This window comes from Delphinapterus leucas, chromosome 12 (genome assembly GCF_059928025.1).
Source record: "Delphinapterus leucas isolate spDelLeu-1000000601 "Yukka" chromosome 12, BTC_Dleu_Yukka2, whole genome shotgun sequence".
Classification (NCBI taxonomy): Eukaryota; Metazoa; Chordata; class Mammalia; order Artiodactyla; family Monodontidae; genus Delphinapterus; species Delphinapterus leucas.
This window is the reverse complement of record NC_143140.1, coordinates 57952209-57969045: the sequence shown is the minus strand read 5'-3', so window position 1 is coordinate 57969045 and position 16837 is coordinate 57952209. Positions and strand designations below refer to the sequence as shown.

The window sequence follows — 16837 nt, the reverse complement described above, 5'->3', positions numbered from 1 at the left end:
CTTCATTCTATTTTTAAGGAGAAATAAGTGACTAAAGAACAAACTATCATCTAGAAGTTTTTCAAGACACCAAGTTTTAGAGCCTGTGCTTGGGTAATTAGCCATAATCTTTGCGTATACATCCCTTACATCTGCCTATAAGTGTGATGACTATGAGTAATCAAGAATAAAATTGGACTACTGGAACGGTCAGTTTTATGGGCCAACTTGGCTATAGTCCCCAGTTATTCAAGCAAACACTAATCTAGGAGGAACATCTATAATCAACTGATTTAAATTAAGGAGATTATCCTCAATTAATCTGGTTGGGCCTGATCTAATCAATGGAAAGGTCAAAACAGGGGAAGAAGAAATTCTACCTGTAGGCTACGGCTTCAGCTCCTGCCAGAGGGTTCCCAGCCTGCCAACCTGACTTTTGGACTTGCCTAACCAGCCTCCATAATCACATAAACCATAATCATATAATCTCTTTCTTGGTTGGTTGCTCCAAACCATGCTGTAGAAAAGGGAAAGCAAATGACACACTCAAGGCTTGAAATTCCTAGTTGAAGCTCTGTATAAATAACCGGAAAGTATCTATGTCTGCCCAGAAGGAAAAACCCTTATCTCCTGTAGCTGTAGGGTTGAGATTTCAAACCCAGAATTTCAAGCTGTAAATTGCTGAATTACAATACAAATTGAATTCCCAACCTTGCAAAACATCATTATTAAAGTGAGGGCACTGATTGAGAAGGAATAGAATCCTGAAAATTGAAATAGATACATCTGAGAAATCCCAGGGAAACTGAGGATTTCAAAACCCTAAATTCTGCTGAGTCATTTGCCAACAAAAGCCACCCTCCACCTCTGCCTGAAGCAGTTAACCCCTGCTTTGTCTTGATGAACCTGTAATAGTCTCTCCTGAGGTACTGCCTTGCAAGACACCGCTGTTTCTCCTCAGGATTTATCCTTGCCACCCCTCTTTGCTTCTAGATTTATAAGTAGACTCATGTTCCAGCAGCCTTCAAAGGGTGAGTTACACAGTGTGACCCGTGTGGAAGTGTGCTACGCACCAAAAGAAATGCATGATCTTTCCAATTTACTCCCCAGATAGAAATCTGGGGAATATGTGCATGAATGAATGGATATGAAGTGTGCTGGATAATTGTGGAAGAACATAAAGTTAAATCAGAATGAATTTATTGATATGGGCTCACTAAACAGATTCCGGATTCAATGTTTTAGCTCCAGGGGCTAGAAAGGGGTCTAGCATTTTGTTTGGTTGGTTGAGACATGGGCCAACATTAAATGAAATCAAAATGCCAGAACTGACTGCCTTGGTATACTGTAGAATAAATGTTAAAATAGCTTTATCATGTAAAACCTGCTGACCTACCCCAGGAGCATCCGAAGGACACACTTTTAACTATGACTGTAAGAAATACAATTGTGAGAAGAGCCCCAGCATCCCTGAAAAACTCTGGGGTCACTCTTTCCTATAGGTCAGAAATTACAGTGGGAATCGCTGCCACTGAGCTGGGATCCCTAAATACAGTGCGGAAAGTTGGGTGCCAGGGTGGCAGGGTCAAGTGGTAGCACTTAATCACCAAAGACAGACGTGGTTACTATAATGGACAGCAGAGCCAAAGCAGTAACTAGAATAGTCTGTCTTGCAGAGAGAGACCTATGGTTTGATCACGGTGTCCCTACAAAATAAACAGATGGGCAAGCTGATCAATGCTACTTGATCTGTATAAGCGTAAGATTTCTAGGACTACCGAACAGAGGTCTATCTTGAATCATCAGAACAGTGGAAACGTCTCCATCAATTCCTAGTCTTGACCTGGTTTACAGACCAAGAACCCCTTGAGTGAAGGGGAGGCTAACTCCCCTTGAGAACCTGCTGTACTGCCAAACAATCATATTGTTGATCTTCCTCCTAGCCTTTGCCCTATGAGTGCCAGTGGCAGACAGAGATGCTGTTTGGAGATCTGGCAGGCCCCTATTGGTGAATCATAATGCAAACTCCGAGGCTTTTGTAACAAAGCCCTATCTTCCTCTGCAGGTATCTACTCTCTTTCTGAGATTTTGGCTTGCTCCTGGGCCTGAGTAGAAAATGAATGTCTAATCATGGGCCACCAAATTACCATGACACCTGAGCTGCCCATCACGAACTGGCTGCTGTCTGATCCACCAAGCTATAAAGCTGGGAGTGCACAGCAGCACGCCAATATCAACTGGAAGAGGTACATATGAGATTGAGCTCAAGCAGGCCCTGAAGGCATAAGTAAATCACATGAGGAAGTTGTCCAAATGCCCATGGGCCCTACTCCTGCTACACTACCTATCCTCTACCAGTCCATACTTTTGCCTCATGGGGAGTTCCCTAAAACCTGTTGACTGAGGAATAGAAAATGTGGGCCTGGTTTACAAATGGTGTGTATGATATGCGGGCACCAACTGAAAGTGAACAGCTATTACACGACAGCCCGTTTCTAATACATCTCTGAAGGACGATGGTGAAGGGAAATCCTCCCAGGGAACAGAACTGCTAGATGTTCCTATTTCTTGGAAGGAGAAATGGCCAGAGGTATAAAACTGTACTAACTCATAGGCTGTGGCCAATGGTTTGACTGGATGGTCAGCAATTTGGAAAGAAAATGATCAGAATTGATACAAAGAAATTTGGGGAAGAAGTATATGCCCTATGAATGGGCAAAGAATCTGAAGATATTTATGTCCCATATGAATGCCCACCAAAGGGTGACCTCAGCAGATGAGGCTTTTAATAATCAAATGGACAGGATGACCTATTTTGTGGATCTGTGCCTCTTTTCCCAGCCACTACTGTCATTGCCCAATGGGTTCATGAACAGTGACCACTATGGCAGAGGTAAAAATTATACACGGGCTCAGCAACATGGAATTGCACTCACCAAGGCTAGCCTGGCTACAGCCACTGCTAAGTGCCCAACCTTTTAGTAGCAAATACAACACTGAGTTCCTAATATGGCATCATTCCATGGGATGATCAGCCAGCTATCTGGTGGCAGGTTTATTTTACTGGACTGCTTCCATCATGGATAGGGTGGTGCTTTGTTCCTACTACAATAGACACCCTGGATATAGAGCTGCTTTCCCTGCAAGCAGTATTTCTGCCAAAACTACCATCTGTGGATTTACAGAATGCCTCATCCACCGTCATGGTATTCCACACAACATTGTTTCTGATCAAGGAGTTCACTTCACAGCAAATGAAGTCCGACAATGCTCATTCACTGGTATTACAATTTTCTCCATCATCCTGAAGCAGAAAGCATGATAGAACAGTGACCTTGCTCTTCAACTCGGACTCCGACCCCCTGCCTATCAGGACAGCCTCCTTTGAAGACTCTGTTACAGTGCTAGCGAGGTGGCAGTATGTGCCCAGGCTCTGGAAAGAGGCTTATAAATACTATAAATCAGCATCCAATATGTGATACTCTGTCTCCCATAGCCAGGATTCATGGGTCCAGGAATCAAGGGGTGGAAATGGGAGTGACACCCCTCAGTATTATCCCTAGCAATCCGCTAGCAAAATTTTGCTTCCCGTTCCTGTAATCTTTTGTTTTGCTGGTCGAGAGGTCTTAGTTTCAAAGAGAAGAATGCTTCTACCAGGAGACACAACAACAATTCCATTGAACTGAGAGTAAAGACTGCCACCGGTCACTGTGGGCTTCTCAGGCCTCTGAATAAATAGGCAAAAATGGAGTTTTTATATTGGCTGGGGTGATTGATCCAGATTATCAAGGGACAACTGGGCTGTACTACACGATGTGTTGAGTAAGGAAGAGTATGTCTGTAATACAGGAGATCCCTAGGGCATCCCTTGTTACTACCAGGTTCTGTGACTAAGGTCAATGAAAACCACAATTCAATTCACAAGTCAGTGAAAATCATAAAACAACGGCTAATGGCCCAGACCCTTTAGGAAGGAAGGTTTGGGTCACCCTGCCAGGCAAAGAACCATAATAAGCTGAGGTACCTGCTTGAGAGCAAAGGGAATATGGGATGTATGGCTTGGGTAGTAGAAGAAAGAAGTTATAAATACCAGCTATGACCATGTCACCAAGTTCCAGAAATGAGGACTATTAAGTTATTTGTACCCTTCCCTTTTCTGATAAATGTTTGTGTGTGTGTCTCAAATATGTGTCTCTTTCTTCCCTCTCAAGTGCTTGTCTTCTAACATAAGATATATTAATAATAGTGAACTTTATATCACAGTATTTTAAGTTACGGGATATCAGAAGAGTAAACCCCCAATGACCCTGTACCTCTTCTGGGGAAAGGGTTAGCATGATTTCAGTTACACACAGGATAGCTTTAATCACGTCAGGTGGAAGTATGATTTTGTTGTTATCATTATTTTGAGATTAGGTATGATTTAAGGAAATGTGTATGGATGCCAAGTTGACAAGGAGTGGCCTGTGAGGGTCAGTTTAAGCTGTGATCCCTAGTTATTCAATCAAACAGTGAATTAGGTATTGCTGTGAAGGAATTTTGTAGATGTGGTTAGCATCTACAATAAACTGATTTAAGTAAAGGAGATTATTCTCAATAATCTGGGTGGGCCTGGTCCAATCATCTGAAAGGTCTTAAGAGCAGAACTGGTTTCCTTGAGGAAGAAGAAATACCACCTGTGGCATCAGCTCCTGCCCCAGAGTTTCCAGTCTGCCCTTCCTGCCTTAAGATTTCAGACTCTGCTAGGCAGCCTCCACAAATACTTAAGCCAATCCCTTTCAATAAGCCTTTTGATATATTTTTCCTGCTGGTTCCGTTTATCTGGTGGAACTCTAATACAATTATGTTCAAATTATGAGGGCATATAAGAGTGGGATATATTAAAGTCATTTTCACTAAAAAAATTTCCATTAAAAAAAGGAAAACTTGGTTAACCATTGTGATTCCCAAGGGTGTACCAGAAATACAGTGTTTCTATGAACATGGTAGAAACTGAGATATGAAATTAAAATCCAGTATAGTAAGTAATTTGCCCCAAAGTCACACAGAAAATCAGAATTTTAAGCTAGATTTCATGACAGCCGAGTTTATCTTGACCTTAATTACATAAATTAACTTTCATTTGATAAATGAATGCTTAGTTTCTCTACACAATATTCACCATTATAAAGAAAGTCTATTAGAAAGAACCATGGATTTTCTTCTGTTGAAAACAGTATTTGGAGAAACAATGATGAAGCTTTGGAATTTCGTAATAACCAAGTAAAAATTTTTTTACAGGGGACATCAGCCTAAGATTTATTTCAAAATATAAGGAACAGGAATGCTTCAATTTTATTTTATTTGAGGGTTTTTTCCTTCAATCACAAAGATGTCAGTAAGCATAAAATCTAGATCAAAAGCAGAAAGCTGTTAAAAGCTAAGACACAGGCAAAAGAGTCAAAATTCCATTTTCTCTCTTATTCCTTGGAGGTGGAGGTCCTGATTTGAGAAACAGCACTCCCAAGTAACATAACTAGGCCTGAAACGACTTCTAGGGAAAGGGCCATTTAACACTCCATGTCATTATAAGGAAATTAATTTCAGCAACTTCCATACCATTTTCTCCTCCATTTCAAGCAAAGCTCAGCCAGAAACAACCACTTACTTGCTAATCCTCTCATTTTATACTCTCTGCTCTGATACATGACTTCTTCCTCAGGATAAATCCAAGAAGAGTAGAAAATAACACCACCTCTATATTGTATGCTTCACTTAACCTAAGCCCCATGTGCGCGGTTTCAACTGCATGGAATTCATTCTGATCTGAAAGGTTCTGCAAGCTTTATAAAGGAAAGAAAGAAAAAAAAGAGGCAAGGCTGATTACCTCAGAGTTGCCTTCTAATCTAATTTGTTAGCAATAAAGTAAAGCACAGTTTAGTAATCAACACATTTGAGTGTTTCAATTTTCAAAAGACAGACACATGAATCTATACCAAGCACTATCAAAGTCAGCATCTATAAAGACTGGCCTGGTTCCCTACTCCAGCATCCTTCCAGGCCACACAACCCCCAAAAATGAGGGTGCCGCAAGTCCCCTTTAACCTGTGGTCCCACGTAACAAACTCTGTGCTCCAATGCCCTGGATAGTACCCTAGTCCCTCCAAAACAGGCCTCTGCACTAGTCTATCCAGTTTTACCAGGGCCTGAATTTCATTCCGAAACCCCAGTCCCAACCCTGGGGCCATACTATCTGTGAACAGACCTCTCTGTTTATCTGCCTGGATAGCACCCGTTCCCAGACTCTGCGTCACCATCGCCCACCCACCTGCTGGGACACCATCTGCTGCACCTTGCTGGTCAACTCGGACTCCGACCCCCTGCCTATCAGGACAGCCTCCTTTTGCTGTCACCATTCTCTCTAGATGATAAGGCCACTAGCTTAGCTGGACTTTCGCCCATGGGCTAAAACGAGTTCCAATTTCAGTGGCCTCTTTCACCCCGGTGGGTATGTCCTGTTTTTAAGAAACAAACTAATCTGTCTTTCTACCACCAAGCTCTTATTCTGACATTAGACTGCTCTATGCACTACAAAATATTTCAATTTTAACAAGTTTCAAGCTTAATTAAAAGAAACTGAGAACTGTTTAACAGAGTTATGGGTGTGTGATAAGCTTAAAAAGATAGAAGTCATGTACCAGCCTGTACAAAGGAAACCTGATAAACAGTGGAATTTTTTCAGTGACACTACCGAGGTGAAAAGTAATAATCAAATTCAGTTTTCCAAATAGACTTTCATCCAATAGCGCATTTATAAAGACAGAAATTGAAAAATGAAATAAATCAACCCTTCAGAAGGTAAACAAAATGTCTACACAATACAAACACAAGTTCCAAGCCCAGTTATAGAGATTGTCTCAGTCAATACAACTATGAGATATATAGCTATTTTGGCTATATTTTAAAAAATTCTTTAGTTTTGCACATGTGCCTTAATTTAAAACAAACAACAACAAAAAATCATTGCTGTTAGACCATATAGCCACTAATACTTTGCATAGAAACAATATTTTCACCAGCATCAGCTTAGTAAAGTTAAAGGTACACTGAAAACAAAGGCAAGAAACAGAAACTTAATGTAATCGTCAAACTGGAAATACTCATATAGAAATCAAACCCAATGAAGTCCAATCACAGTAAAGTTTTATTAAACAGTCAGTCATATAGGCACTATTCTATGTGCTTTATAAATATACATTGATTTAATCTCCTTAATAATTTTATGAGAGGAACTATTGTCAGTTCCATTTTACGGATGAGAACCTAACCTTGACACAGAGAGGTTAAGAAATTTACCAACTAATAAATGGCACAAGTTGGACTCAAATTTGGTAGTCAGTGATTTGACCCACTGCACTGTGCCATCTCAGAATGACTTGCTAAGACTCATGCAGCTGGATGGGGGCAAAATAAGGTCCAGAATAGAGATTTGACTTCCAACATTCAGTGCTCTTTCCACCAATTCTTCCATGTCATTTAAATATTCAACTAGTGTCAGAAAAACTACAAAACGTCATGTGATGGACTAATAAATAGCCACAAGCAAAACAGCCAAAGAAAAATGATAAAGTACTGTTGAAATTACAACTTGATGTGATGTGATTAAGCTATGATATGCATTTAAATACCAAAAGCAAACTTTAGAGACTAACATATGGCATAATTTTAAGAAAAGTGGATTAAGTGCGCCCCCTAGCAGTCAGCTCACAAAGTTGAGCCATGTTCCACATGACATACAAATAGCATATAACCACCAACCAAACTAAACCAAAGAGGAGCCATCACAGATAGGCGATGTGGATATGACCTTGAGGGACATTGTCCTTTTAGCCACCTTGCAGCAACCACGCCCACACATGGAACGGTTACACACTGAACACTTTAATAATAATTGCAGCTAAAATATTCATGATGTCTTCCAGCAATCTGAAGATACACCACTTGAGACAAATAACAAAAATCAGCTCATGTGCAACTTTTGGACAATGACTTCATTTTCTCAGTAATGATATCCTTGACCTTTTACGGTTGTGTTTAGAAACAGCCAAAAGCACTACACTTCCTTTCCAATGGATTCTTACTTTTTGTGACTATAGTTACAACGTCTATGATATTTACATGGTAGGATAATAGGCTGACATTAAATTAATCAAAAGTATTTTGTTTTCTCAAGCATTTGTAAATTAGGATTTTACAGACTGAACTCATTTGTAAGATAATCAAATTACCATAATTTTTTAAGAACATAATCAGATGAAACTTGATACTTTTCACATGATAAATCTTTACTTTCAATGTATTGGGTTGGCCAAAAAGTTTGTTTGGGTTTTTCTGTAAGATCTTATGGAAAAAACACGAATGAACTTTTTGGCCAACCCTGTATCACTTAACTTCTATAGACTACTTTAGCAATCAAATATTATTGCCAGCAGATAGTCAAGAAGACTGGTTTTATGTATCTTATAAATGTATAAAATATATTGGAAAAACTAAAACAAATTTGATACGAGTAAAACTTTAAAAATATTTGCAAGCCTTTCAATCCTAGGAGTTGTATTAGTTTAAAAGTTTAAAGTAAGTAATGAAATGATGAATTATTTGTCCTAACTCCATGTAGGATAAACGATATAATTGCAAGACCACCTCACTATGAAGAACACCTGAGACTGGGTCTGGTTAAAGAAATTGCAGACCTAAGCTGGCACTAAAAACCCCTGCTTAATTAGTGAGTCATTTCTCTGTCTTCTGTACAATCTTAGCATGCCCAAACCTTGCAGAAACAGCCATGTCACATTCATTAACTAGCCAGCTGTTAACAGGACAAGTATAGGGCAAAGGTTAGCTGACAAGCAAATGGAAGGGATGACTTCTAATCACCAGTGAAAACTGATTTACCTGGCCACATTCTGCTACCTAGTGGGACAAATGGGACAGGATACTTTATCCAGTGGAAAGAGGTGATAATTATATTTACCTGGGCAAAGAGAGAGCAATCATAAAAAAAGAAAAATTGATGCATTAAAGCTTCAGTCATTCTGAAGGCAGGATATCAGGCAATTTGGCCCTAGGAATCCATTATCTTACATTAAACATAAGAAACACCATGATGAAAAGAACAATGAACTGGAAAGCATTCTACATATATCTTATCCCATGCAATTGTTTGATTCTAAGATTTGGGCTGGTATTTCGAGGACTGTCACTAACAAGCTGTGTAGCCCAGAAAGTCATTTCTCCTCCTGCAGCCTTGTTTTCTTCATATGCAGGCTAATCCTCCATTCTGGTCTAGTTTATTTACATTGTCCTGACTTCCCCTCTGGCTTAGCTTTTGTCATTTTCAAAAAGTCCCGGTGTTGACAATATATAAAGACATAAATGAGAACGTTTTCTCCTAAATCTTACAGCAATAACATCCTGTCATCCACAGGCCCAATTTCGGAGTAAGGAAGGCCACTAAACGTGAATAGTAAACGTCTTATCAAAAAACCCACACAGGGCTTCCCTAGTGGCGCAGTGGTTGAGAGTCCGCCTGCCGATGCAGGGGACACGGGCTCGTGCCCCGGTCCGGGAAGATCCCACACGCCGCGGAGCGGCTGGGCCCATGAGCCATGGCCGCTGAGCCTGCGCGTCCGGAGCCTGTGTTCCACAATGGGAGAGGCCACAACAGTGAGAGGTCCGTGTACCGCAAAAAAAAAAACCCCACAAATTTCACCTAGGAGAACAGAGCTAGAACTATATATATATAACTATATAGATCTCAAAAACACAGTGTCGTGAAAAGCAATGATATTATTTTTGTAAATTTTAAAAACACAAACCAGGACTAAATATTGGAATGGTTGCATAAATACGTGGGTAAAAGTATAAAATGGACGGGAACAATACACACTAATTTATAGATGCTTCTGAAAGGAGACTTACCTAATTGTGCCATTTTATTTCTTTAAAACGGAAGACTAAGCAAATATTATAAAATGAAATGTGTTAATTCTGAGAGGTGGGAGTTGATTCTATTCTTTGTTCTTCTTAGCATTGTTTAAATGTCTCAATATATAAATTATACTAATAAAACACAGAACATGGATTACTAAAACTTTGAGTCTAAGAGTTAAGTGTAAAGCTGGTGGGCCTGACTCCCTAGAGCCCCTCATTGTGTTGTCTTCAAGGGAGCCCTTCCCACATCAACGATCTCAATAACAGATCCAAGAACATTTTATCTTCAGAGATGAGTTAATCACCAACTCTCCATCCGCAGCCCCTCACCATTTTGTGTATGAATTCCTTGTGCTACTTTCCTTCCTAGTGGTACCAAGCTTCTGGAACCATCTCAGGTACCAGAGGTAGCCTGTTATAATTTCAGACAGCCATTCCTTTAATTAAATAAAAATATGTCTTTCTCTGATTCCCATCCACTCAACCTAGTTTTGCCTTTTCAATCATACAGATGATATTCCTCATATAATTGAAGAAAGTTAGCATGTCATCCCTGAGGACCTTCCCAAAGCATTAAACGTCAGCCACTCTTGATGTGACCCTCCTTGGGTCTCCTCATGGTCCTGTAGTCAATTTTTCTCTGTATCTCTAGATCCTGCAGTTTACAAACCCCGGGGAATCGCAAAGTATCCTCAGCTCTGCACCCTCAGTGCTCACAACTGGCACAGAGTAAATGGGGCAAGTGCTCAATAAATACTGAATGAAGGAATGAGAAAATGAGTTTTGCAAACACTATGAACATTAAATGGCAGCTATTTTGATCACTAACAATTAGTGCTAAACTGTCAATGACCACCTCCTTTCTTTATATATATGTTTATATTTCTTTATATATACTTGTATGAATTATAAAACTATCTAGTTGAAATCCTTTACTCTCTTGGATACTGTAATTCAAATTCAGCTGACCTTTTTAGATGGAACAATCCTGACTTCCATGTCATTATTTGGTCTTCTCTAGAATTCCATCTTTGAAATTTGCTCTGTGTCTATAGCACAGTATCCCAGAGTGGGCTTCCCTTTTTTAAGCCTTCAAACAGTAGTGTATTTAGAATATTAGTCAGAACTTGCTGATTTATTAATTCTAACCCCCAAAAAATCAAGAAAAGAATTTTCAAACACAGTGCTAGGCATGCTGCTTGAGTCTCCTTTCTATCTGTATGTAAAAAAGTTTTAATATGTCCATAGTCAAGTCTATCAATCTTTAATTATGGTTTTTGCCTTTGATATCATATTAGACAAGATTATAAATTATTCACCTATTTTTCAGTTATATCTCATTCTTCTTCTTCAATTAATCTGATATTTATCTGTATTTTGTATAAATAAAAGATTCAACTTTACAATTTCTCCTAACAATAACTAATTATTTGAATTGTATTCTTGTAATAATACCTTCTCCACCAACATGAAATTCTGTGTTTATTATATGTTACCCTTACATGCTTAAGTCTATTTGGGGAATTTTCAAGATGATTTAGCCTCTCCTAAGTCTCTATTTTAGTAAAAAGTAACATACTGCCTTAGTAATAGTAATTTTATAATATGTTTTAATACTTGGAATTATAAGTTCTTTCTTCATTATTCTTCCTTTTCAAAAATTTGCTTTTCCCAGTCTGTTCATTCCTCCAGATGAATTTTAATAATCATTTTGCCAACCTCTCCCTAAAAATCTCTTTGTGGTTCTATATGGAATTGCATTAACTTTATAAATTAATTTGGGGAAGCTAACATCATTACAATATTTATTATTCTCATCCAGGAATATAATACCAATCTCCATTACTGCTAATCTTATTTTGTGTTTCTCAACAAAATGTTATTTTCTTCATTTAAGTCTTGTACATTTCTATTATAGCTTACTCATAGATATGGGATTTTTTTCATCATGTTTTCTATTTGTAGCTCTCACAGAAAAGTTGATTGATTTATACACATTTATCTTTTGTATGACCACTTAACTGAAGTCTCTTATTCTAATAGTTCTCCAGTTGATTTTCTTGGGATTTGTAGTAAATTCATACACACACACACACACACACATATATGTGTGTGTGTGTGTATATATATATATACTTTTTTAAGGAAAAAAGATGTCATCTCTTTTCTAATAATTGTGAACTTTGAGACACAGCATATGATAGGATTTAAAATTAAAGATTCATGAGTTAAGCCACTTGAGTGCTTATTCATCTCTACCACTTATTAGCTATGTGACCTTGGCCAAGTTACTTAGCTTCTCTGGGCCTCAACTTCCTCATTTGTAAAATGAGAATTATAGTAGTCAATATTCCCTAGGATTGTTATGAAGATTAAATGAATTAATATTTGTAAAGTATTTAGAACAGTTTCTAGTATATATATTAAGAAATTTTAAAACGTTAGTCATTTAAAAAATTTTATTGCATTGGCTAGAATTTATAGAATGATGTTAACTATAAGTGATGAAATAGGGCATGTAGTGTCTACAGTTTTTCTATTTTTTCTGCTTTTTCACAATTTAAAAATATCTCTCTATACCTAAATTACTATGTTGTATATATGCATGTTCTTAAAAGAAATATAGGTACATTTTATCAAATGTCATTTGAAATCTATTAGGAGGTAAAAAATAGCAGTTTTATTCTTTAGTCTATGACTATGAAATTATAATAAATTTCTCAATATTGAACCACGTGTACATTTCTAGAATAAACACGATTTTCTTGTATTATTTTATTTTGTTGATTTCTACATTCCTGTATTTAGTATTTCAGTGAATTTTTGTGATTTTCTTTTTTGTGTTACTTTTTTTAGTGTTTTGAATTTTTTTGTTTTTTAGTTAACTGTTTTTTTAGTTAAGTGCTTTTCATTAAATGAATCAGAAAAATGTTTCATCTCTTTTGTAAAGTTCATAGAGTATGGGATAATATGTTCCTTAAAAATGTATATTTTCAACCATCAATTATAAATACCTGATGCAAACAAGATACTTTGCTCATCTAAACAGAGTATTTTAGCTCCTGCCGAATCTCCCTATCCAAGCTGGTCAAGGACATGGGCTTAAGCATCAGACAAAATCTGGCTCAAATCCTAATTTCACCACCCACTAGCTAAATGTGTGCACTTGGCAAGGTACACTTTTATCTCAGGGAATAACTACGCCTTCTTTAGTTTTCTCACACAGTTATCGTGAGGATTATACGAGATTGTGTTTATAAAGCACTATCCACTCCACTCACAATAAAGACTCAATTATTTTATGTTAGTCTTAATTTTCTTTAAATACAAAATTAATGTTTACAAATGTACTTGCTGTTTTTTCTTAGTATGGAGATTTCAATTGTTTATATAGAAATATAAATGCTTTTTGATACAATTTTTTCATGACATTAGTTCATAATAAAAGGTAGATTTCAATTAAAACATGTTATTCTCCACTGACACAAACTTAAAAAGTTGACAAGAAAGTAGTAAAATGCTCAGATAACAAGAAAATGAACCCACTGCCATTGTCTAAATGAAATCGCAATGGGTTAATAGGAAAACTGTACTGGTTTTCAGAAAACCAGGCAATAAGCCTAAACCAAATGTAACGTCTTCCACTCTTTCCTGTTCCCTTGGAGCTTTGTTCTCATGGGAATCCAAGAGTGGGAGGAGGCTTCCCACAGGCTGAGGTTTACTCCATGGTCTCTGATCTGCCATCTTCACTGCAACAAGGGAGCAAATCTCTCACTCCGAGTGGGAAAACACAGCCCTGAGGGACTGGAGGGGCCTCAAATACATCAGCAGCACACAGAAAACTGTTTCTCAAAAAAGCATTAGAGATTTATGTCCACCAGTCAGTGTCATCAAGACTATTTACTTGTATGTATTGATAACAAAGCTGTCACTATGGTCTCTAAGGAGATCCGTATTAGGTGAGTAGTAAGTTTATAGGATCTGACTGGTAATACTATAAGCTTTTCTTCTGTGTTAAAGGATATAAATTTAAAACATTATTTTGGTGGGCTAGCTGCCTCCGTTGAGAACAATTTAAAATAAGCTCAGCTAAGAATGTAAATACCAAACCAAGCTCAGTCTCTGTACTAATCACTGGCCCCTGGCAGACACAGTATGGAAATGCCTAGCTCAAGTTCTTGGCATGCATGCTATTAATTTGACATTAACAATAGACTCTATCGAGCTTCCATTTAACCATATTGATCTGTTTTCTAAAATAAAAACCTCCCACTTTATACCTTTTCCTTGCTGTCCTCTGGCTTTATAACAACAAAGATATTTTCAGGGACACCCTCAATAGCAGGATTGATGGATCAAAAGTGTACCCACCTCTGTCTTTTCTGCCCCCTGTGTGGCCTCAATAACTTGATAGCTTCCAGCTCCCCCCAGATTTCTCTTGAGTGCTTTTTCAGTATACCATGACCCCTGAAGGAAACAAAGGGAAAAAAAGATGTATTAAGATAAACATCCTCCTTCCTTGTCTCTTTCAGGAAAGAACAAATGGTTCCTTGAGCAACAACATCCAATTTAATGACAAAATGAGACACAATTTCGAAACAACGTTCATTGTTATTTTTTCATTCCTCATCCTGATTTCTTTTATACGTTTCAGATTTATAACAGGAGCAGGATAAATTTCCTTGAGTAAGCAGCTCAGCAGTCTCATAAATGAGGAGTGTGTTTCCTTATTATTTTGTTCCCTTTTCAAACCCACCAATTTTATTCTGATCAATCTTTCTTGTGTTTTGCCCCAAGGCTGTGTAACACAGGCAGTCAGAGACATACCTACTAAATAGTAAAATCAACAGTATAGCAAAATATATTTTTTTCTTCAGCTTTTCAACTTTCCATTGAAAATAGTTTCACTAGCTGAGTGACAGCCTTTCTCAGATGTGTGACTTTAAAAGCCATAAATCCCTGCTTTTGAATTTCAATGCCAAGGAGCAAGGACATTGTTTTCCTCAATTATATAATATGGAGATTGGAACTCTGGAAGAGAAAATCCACCCAATAAAACCTGGCCCACACATAATGCCTCAGCATCAAAAGGTAACTTGAAATTTTGCTATGAATAGACATCTGATGCACTTGCATGGTTTTCCTGTTCCTATCCTTTTAGATATTTCTATATCAAAAGCCCCCATTTTAAAACTAATAATACAGAAACCAACTGAGTTATTTTCATTTCCATATATACTCCTGAAGAGGTGGCTACAACCGATCGCTGGGTAAACCAGGCTCCCTTTAACTCAGGCAGTCTATATATTTGAGCAGACACATAACAAATGCTTAGTCGTCCTAGATGAGAGAGCCATGTTTCTTTCCTGTTATGGAAATCATCTGTTCCTTTTTCTATAAAGCGTGAAGCCAGGAATGTCAATATTCCTATGCTTGTATGTGCTAACTTTACTAGGGTAAAGAGCAGGAGAGAGTCTAGTGCTGTTTGCTGTTTTCTTCTCTCCTTTCTATCTAATAAACCACCAAATTCTGTCTATTCCAGGCTCAACATTGTCCTTGAACTCACTCTTCCTTCCAATTCCATTCCCACAGGCACCATCAAATTCCACCCTCCTCACCCACACCTGCCTCCATCCCATCAATTCTTACAGAGATTATGATATCTCTCAGTCTCCCTGGTTTGAGAAACACCCCTTCCAGTCCATATTCTAGAGCCCACCACTCACGTTGGGATAATAACTGAACTTGTGATTGGTATAAAACCCAGGAATGGTATAAAACCCAGGAATTATACGTGGTAGAAGTATTTCACCATGATTCTCAAAAAAAGTCTTTTTCTCCAAATGCCAATAGCACGTTAGCCATCTTTCAAGTTCATCTGTAAATAATTTCATTACTGTTCTTTCCTCTGCTTCCCACATTTCCTTATAGCTTACAAGTAAGCCAGTAAAAGAAAGTCCTCAGGGCTTGTAACACAGAGGGAGAAGCACTGAACTCAGTTCTAGTTCCAGCTCATCCCTGTATCAGCTGTTGACTTTGAGGAATCATCTTTTTTGTAGGTAAATGACAGAGGCTTGCTTATCAAATGGGATGGAAATATTTACCCTGCTTATCTCTCCACGTTGTTTTGGGAATCAAGAAAGATCACATACAATAAAATACACATATGCAATGTTATTTTATTACTCTTCCTGAAGTACTACAAAAGCAAAAAATGTGTTTCTTGTGTTTAACACTAGATTCAGTTTGGGGGTCCTAGAAAGGTAGCCTGTGATCACACTCCCAAGACTTACAGCTTCCTTTTGGGATTGTGATGGTCTAAAGAGTTTTGTTTTGGCTTGCAAAGGAATAATAAAATACCAAAGGAATCATACTCTAGCATATTTGGATTCCCAAGACATATTGAAATCGAAAAGAGCAAGAAAAGGAAAAGGGACTCAAAACAATGACAAATCTTAATTGGCTGAAACTGCCATTTAATTAAAATAACTCAACTGTCACTTATGGCACAAATGTTAATACAATCTCTTTAAAACCTAGCTGAATCCTCCAGATATCACTGGACACTTTGCAATAGGACATACAAGCCCATTCCCTATCACTGTATTGTAGGTTTTTAATTGGAGAAAGTATAATGTGTACAACAGGATGAGTTCATTTTGCTTCTAAAGAGGAAATAAAAAATATCAACCTAAATATCACTTCACATATAAGCAGGACTGTAGCCTCCGTTTAAGTAGGTTTTATTTTAGACTAAAAAAAAACCACCAAAGGCATATATTTGAACTCATGCATCTAAACAGACCAATGAAAGTGTAGAAATTAAGTGCAGAAGGGGAAGCAGAGAATGGTAGGAATAAAGTCCACAGCTGTGTTTTCTTAAAAT

General features: G+C 37.8%; 1 protein-coding gene across 3 annotated transcripts in view; it reads right to left on the bottom strand.

Annotated features, from left to right (window-relative positions):
- Positions 1-16837, bottom strand: part of PKIB (cAMP-dependent protein kinase inhibitor beta) — a 119505-nt gene that overhangs the window by 81030 nt on the left and 21638 nt on the right. For all 3 annotated transcript variants that reach the window (XM_022555647.2, XM_022555638.2, XM_022555656.2), the window contains exon 2: positions 14323-14418. The gene's annotated coding sequence lies outside the window, so the exon portion shown is untranslated. The remainder of the gene's footprint in view (positions 1-14322; positions 14419-16837) is intronic.